Below are 7,707 nucleotides of genomic sequence, written 5' to 3'. Positions count from 1 at the left end.
GAAATAAGCTCATTGAAAACATCTGTTGGTTGAAAATTGGAGAATTTTGTGTAGTGACTCAATACAGCTTAAACATAGTTTCATAATCAACAACAGAAATAATCTATACACAGAATACACAGAGATTTTATATTTTGATATCTTTGAATAAAATAAATCAAATAATATGTGAACAAATGTTTCATTAAATAAACATCCATTTGTTAACAGATCTTAATCTTATTTTGATCAAAAAGATATAACATTTCTGTTTTCGTTTCCTGAACAATGGCTAAAACTTTAATGGGAAGTACTAAGTTTAAAAAATTAAACACAAAGCAAACATTGAATGGAAAACTTTGAAGTTCTTCACAAGGTCTAGCCCAATAGGAAAATTTTAGAGTTTGTAAATGTTTCAAATTCCTAGATAACATTGATATTATCATAAAGTATGCATTATCAAATTATTATCAAATTCTTATCAAAATCATTATCAAAATCTTATCAAAATCATTATCAAAATTCTTATCAAAATCATTATCAAACAGGCTCCTCAATTATTGTCAAATACTTCCATATAACATATTTATCACTGAATAATTCAATCATCATGCACTTGATCTCAAATCCTGACAGATCTTCTATTAAACCAGCCATAACCATTACTGAATAACTGCCATAAACTTGACTTATTATACAGGTATATTCTACCAAAAACTGTCCTACAGCTCTGATTTCACTTTAGCAAACAGCGCATTTATATGCTTCTATCAGACATGACTGGTTAATGCAGTCAATTCAACAGCCCTGTTTACCTTATCCATCTACATTCAAAATATATGTTTAAACAAAGCCTTGTAGCTATTTTTATAAGCTGTACACTTCTGAACTTTATTCAGACATAACTGGTTAATACAGTCAAAGTAGCAGTCCTGTGTTTCTCAAGGAGTTCCCTACCAGCCACAGTATACAATTATACAAAACACAAGAAAATAAAACACATGGACACAAAATACAAAATGAAGTAATTATTTAACAAAGAAAGATAAGTGTTAGAACTATTACAAATCATTATATAATATAAGTATTATAACAGATTCACATAGAGAGAGAGGGTTCACTGTTTTATAACAAAGATTGAAAATGGATAATAAAATAAAAACTTTGACAATTTTAAACAAAGAATTCCTAAATCAGAACCATCTGGCTGAATTAATCATCAAATTATAGGTTATTACACAATTAAATTTTGACAGATGAAAAATCAGCCCGGATCACAATTCAGACATTTTCTGATTTCTTTATTTTAACATGAAGATCAAAAATCAGAAAAGTTGAATGAAAAGATATAAAATAGAAAAAAAACTCACCGAATAAGTGAAGAAAATGTTGAAATAAATCAGTGAAATGTTGAAATATCCTTCTTTTGTTTCAATAAACCGAGGTCTATCCTGTTTCAATCTAACAACCCAGCTAATATAACTCACAGGCTGATAACTTCTAGTGTGTAATATTGAATGTTGAAACGCGCGTCCTCTGACAGTAGCTCACTGTCACGTGATAATTCTACAACAGACGTGCACACGCGATGCCTGCAAAATTAATTTACCATTTGGACTGAAATGCGATCATGTCGGATTACATAACGCTTGTTTCAACAATTTTAAGAATTAGAGCTCGCTGTAGTTCTGTTTATTTGACGAGTTATCGTGATTCAAAACTCTGCTCAACATTTCAAGGTCAAGTTTTTAATTTTTGGAGGTCAGAAAGATCTTTCTGTAAAATGTATTCAATCGATTCAGAAGTTTTAACCGATTTCAAACTGTTTGTATACAAAACGTTCATCGGTTTACATTTGTATTTGAGATTTCGATGACATATTGTATTGATAGTAAATGTTTGTAAGAAACAACATCAAATTGTTCATGAATATTTCTGATGTTACAAGATCCCCCGACAGTTGGAAATCAAAACGGAGCAGGCTAATGCCGCTGTCCTGGCATAATTTCCCTCGTTGCACCCTGCATGGCGTCGCCCATCTTCATTAGCTCACGTGGTGCAGAAAAGTAGGAAGTAAAACTTCTGATGGTACAATAAGTTCTAACTTATCTTAATCGTATTGGGATGATGATATCAAATGGAAGTGGGGTTAAGGGACCCAATATCTGAATCTAATTGTGATAATTAGAAGGGTTGGTTTAATGTGTTCCCCTTATTATTCTGGGCTACTGAAATCAATTGACAGAATGATACTTTCTAGAAATGAGTATTTAACCGTCTTATCTGACTCCTAATGGACTATTGAATGAGGAATAACCGTCTTACTTAATATCATTGGTGGCCCACTAATATTTAACTCCCATTATTTAAGTTACAACTCTGTTGAAATTAGACGAAGATTAGGATGAGAAGACAAGGGAGCTTCTTTTGTTATAGCTGAGAGTGGACCTTGTGTCCTTCCGACCAACATCTGAAATTTGCCCTGAAAATATATAGAACACTGTAGATTTATTGTCGTATCAGAGTTTGGCTGTTTAAGATCATCTAATCAGGATCCTACTGGTCTCTCCTGGATCATTGAAGTTTCGCTTTTCTTTCTACCTCGTGTCCAGGCCTGTCGCCCTAGTTCCTGCAGATTCTGCAAAGACAAGGCCAGCCAGCCGGACAGATCCTTTAAAGATCCTTGAAGGCGGGAAGGAGGTCTCAATTTTTGGCCAAAACCGAACGGTTTGATTCCATGTCACCCCGCCCCTAATTTGTAGGTGATCTGAAATATGTCAACATATTGAAGGATGTTTCCTGACAATCCCACCGCCTGTAAAGTTGATGGTGGTGTATTTAATTTGTCTGTCAATTACTCTGTCGTTCTCACAGTTGATACCAGTTAGATCTTAATTCTAATTTTATCACATGGTGAATGTTACACAGTTTGAGGCGTGGGAAGGGCAATATTGAATGGAGGTTTACTTCCTTGGCCTTGTTCTATATTTTATTTGGTGGAATTTGACGTCCTACTATTCAATACCCTTCTAATGTTTCCTCCATTAAAAAGAATAAACGATCATAAATGAATCTCGAAAAAGATTCTTTTAGAAAGTAAATTCTTTTATGCACCTACGGGCAACGCCATGCAAAGTGCCATGAGGGAAATTTTGCCAGGACAGCGGCATTAGCCTGTTCTTTTTCGATTTCCATCTCTATCTTTAACGTGCACAGCCTGTAGCACATGGGGCCTCGGTTTATTGTCCCATCCGAACGACGAGACGCTGTTTCCATGTCAGCCCCTCTTACCTGCATCACCGACAGGGTTTTAGAAAGTGGGGTAACGTATTTCAAGTTTCTGATATTTTCTGTAACAACCCAACCCTGGTAAATTGTTAGACTGTTGGACATGTCGGAAACAAATCAAGGATTATTCACACATGTGAATTTCATGTTTTAAACTCTCATTATTGTTGTAAACAGCCGAGTGAATTAATGACCGATTTTACCAAACTGACATATATTCACTTTAATACCGCAGAGAAACATGACTGATGACGATTGTTAAGTGGTCGGAGATTGATGAACTCAATTACCCACAAATTAACATCACTTTATGTCAAATATTTTACAGGATTGTGTTCTTAGAAATTGGCGGAAATCCATTCTTTATATATGAGTGAATATTACTTATTGTTTCCGACCGGAAAGTCAAAAGCTCACGAGGTTAAAGATAACGTCAAATCAGGAAACTAATCTTGGCTCGTAAACATGTAAATCACACAGTTGTACCAAAATGCGTCCGAACGATTGATGATCGCGTCTGGAATCAGAGTTTTTTTTTAACTTGAGGAGGATTCGAACTCATAGCATTCAATCGCCAATCCGACGACAATCCAACTCGCTATTAATTGATTTGTGATAGACTGTTGTCCCCGAAATCTGAAATAATTGCTTGAGACAACATATAACACATGATAATTATGTCCAGGGGCGTTTATTGAAAAAGCTTGAGGGGGGATGAGAAGTGTCTCCGAAGCGATGCCCGAGGGGGAGAAGCACCTTGAGGCCAGGGCCTTGGGAGCTACCAAAGGATTTTACATGGTCTGAGAAGAATTTAGAGCAGTTAGAGGGCTTAAAGATGGGTTCCCTTATTTTCATTGATGAAAAGGAAAATGTTAATACTTGTATGAGTAGAGAGTAGAGGTTTTCAAATCTAATGACTTGGAAAAATACCAGTTTGTCTCACATGTCCATAATTAATTCATAATTAGCTAAATTAGAAGAGAATTACTAGCAGAATTCCAATGAGTGACCCATCAAGAAAAGTCAAATAGCCTTTTTATGTTTATCCAAACTGTACATACATGGACATTTATGATTGGTAAAAACTCTTCTTTATATGCGATAAGAAAATGATAATTCATTAAAAACACCAATTAATCCAACAGTTTGCTTAATTTGACACCAAAAAATAAGGAAACCCATCTTTAATTTTTGCCTCAAAACATATCATTTTACAGGCACACAGATTATACCAGTCACTGTTTATTCTGACATACTGTAACTTTAAATTGACATTTTCTAAATATTTGACTGTGAAATGTTAAATTGTGAGAAAAGATGTAACAAGTCAATGAAATTCTTCCAATCCTTCAAATAGAAAGTTTACAATGACCTAGCTTGCTAGCTCTCTCTCGTAATATCACTAGATCTTTCAGATAATCTTACAACAATGACCCAGCTTGCTAGCTGTCTCTAGTAATATCAGTAGATCTTACAACAATGACCTAGCTAGCTAGCTCTCTCTAGTAATATCAGTAGATCTTACAACAATAACCCAGCTAGCTAGCTCTCTCTCGTAATATCAGTAGATCTTACAACAATAACCCAGCTAGCTAGCTGTCTCTCGTAATATCAGTAGATCTTACAACAATGACCTAGCTTGCTAGCTGTCTCTAGTAATATCAGTAGATCTTACAACAATGACCTAGCTTGCTAGCTGTCTCTAGTAATATCAGTAGATCTTACAACAATGACCTAGCTAGCTAGTTCTCTCTAGTAATATCAGTAGATCTTACAACAATGACCCAGCTTGCTAGCTGTCTCTAGTAATATCAGTAGATCTTACAACAATGACCTAGCTAGCTAGTTCTCTCTAGTAATATAAGTAGATCTTACAACAATAACCCAGCTAGCTAGCTCTCTCTCGTAATATCAGTAGATCTTACAACAATAACCTAGCTAGCTAGCTGTCTCTAGTAATATCAGTAGATCTTACAACAATGACCTAGCTTGCTAGCTGTCTCTAGTAATATCAGTAGATCTTACAACAATAACCCAGTTAGCTAGTTCTCTCTAGTAATATCAGTAGATCTTACAACAATGACCTAGCTTGCTAGCTGTCTCTAGTAATATCAGTAGATCTTACAACAATAACCCAGCTAGCTTTCTCTCGTAATATCAGTAGATCTTACAACAATAACCCAGCTAGCTAGCTCTCTCTAGTAATATCAGTAGATCTTACAACAATGACCTAGCTTGCTAGCTGTCTCTAGTAATATCAGTAGATCTTACAACAATAACCTAGCTAGCTAGCTGTCTCTAGTAATATCAGTAGATCTTACAACAATAACCTAGCTATCTAGCTGTCTCTAGTAATATCAATAGATCTTACAACAATGACCTAGCTAGCTAGCTTTCTCTAGTAATATCAGTAGATCTTACAACAATGACCTAGCTAGCTAGCTCTCTCTAGTAATATCAGTAGATCTTACAACAATGACCTAGCTAGCTAGCTCTCTCTAGTAATATCAGTAGATCTTACAACAATAACCTAGCTAGCTAGCTCTCTCTAGTAATATCAGTAGATCTTACAACAATAACCTAGCTAGCTAGCTGTCTCTAGTAATACCAGTAGATCTTACAGATAATCTTACAACAATGACCCAGCTAGCTAGCTGTCTCTAGTAATATCAGTAGATCTTACAACAATGACCTAGCTAGCTAGCTGTCTCTAGTAATATCAGTAGATCTTACAGATAATCTTACAACAATGACCTACCTAGCTAGCTAGCTTTCTCTAGTAATATCAGTAGATCTTACAACAATGACCTAGCTAGCTAGCTTTCTCTCGTAATATCAGTAGATCTTACAACAATAACCTAGCTAGCTAGCTTTCTCTCGTAATATCAGTAGATCTTACAACAATAACCCAGCTAGCCAGCTGTCTCTAGTAATATCAGTAGATCTTACAACAATAACCCAGCTAGCTAGCTTTCTCTCGTAATATCAGTAGATCTTACAACAATGACCTAGCTAGCTAGCTCTCTCTAGTAATATCAGTAGATCTTACAACAATGACCTAGCTAGCTAGCTAGTTCTCTCTAGTAATATCAGTAGATCTTACAGATAATCTTACAACAATGACCTAGCTAGCTAGCTTTCTCTAGTAATATCAGTAGATCTTACAACAATGACCTAGCTAGCTAGCTTTCTCTCGTAATATCAGTAGATCTTACAACAATAACCTAGCTAGCTAGCTTTCTCTCGTAATATCAGTAGATCTTACAACAATAACCCAGCTAGCCAGCTGTCTCTAGTAATATCAGTAGATCTTACAACAATAACCCAGCTAGCTAGCTTTCTCTCGTAATATCAGTAGATCTTACAACAATGACCTAGCTAGCTAGCTCTCTCTAGTAATATCAGTAGATCTTACAACAATGACCTAGCTTGCTAGCTGTCTCTAGTAATATCAGTAGATCTTACAACAATGACCTAGCTAGCTAGCTCTCTCTAGTAATATCAGTAGATCTTACAACAATAACCCAGCTAGCTAGCTTTCTCTCGTAATATCAGTAGATCTTACAACAATAACCTAGCTAGCTAGCTGTCTCTAGTAATATCAGTAGATCTTACAACAATAACCTAGCTAGCTAGCTTTCTCTAGTAATATCAGTAGATCTTACAACAATGACCCAGCTAGCTGTCTCTAGTAATATCAGTAGATCTTACAGATAATCTTACAACAATGACCTAGCTAGCTAACTGTCTCTAGTAATATCAGTAGATCTTTCAGATAATCTTACAACAATGACTTAGCTAGCTAACTGTCTCTAGTAATATCAGTAGATCTTACAACAATGACCTAGCTAGCTAGCTCTCTCTAGTAATATCAGTAGATCTTACAACAATGACCTAGCTAGCTAGCTCTCTCTAGTAATATCAGTAGATCTTACAGATAATCTTACAACAATGACCTAGTTAGCTAGCTCTCTCTAGTAATATCAGTAGATCTTACAACAATGACCTAGCTAGCTAGCTCTCTCTAGTAATATCAGTAGATCTTACAACAATGACCTAGCTAGCTAGCTCTCTCTAGTAATATCAGTAGATCTTACTGATAATCTTACTACAATGACCTAGCTAGCTAGCTCTCTCTAGTAATATCAGTAGATCTTTCAGATAATCTTATAACAATGACCTAGTTAGCTAGCTCTCTCTAGTAATATCAGTAGATCTTTCAGATAATCTTATAACAATGACCTAGCTAGCTAGCTCTCTCTAGTAATATCAGTAGATCTTACAGATAATCTTACAACAATGACCTAGCTAGCTAGCTGTCTCTAGTAATATCAGTAGATCTTACAGATAATATTACAACAATGACCTAGCTAGCTAGCTCTCTCTAGTAATATCAGTAGATCTTTCAGATAATCTTACAACAATGACCTAGCTAGCTAG

This window comes from Lottia gigantea, assembly GCF_000327385.1.
Source record: "Lottia gigantea unplaced genomic scaffold LOTGIsca_159, whole genome shotgun sequence".
Classification (NCBI taxonomy): domain Eukaryota; kingdom Metazoa; phylum Mollusca; class Gastropoda; family Lottiidae; genus Lottia; species Lottia gigantea.
Note: the sequence above shows the minus strand (reverse complement) of the source record.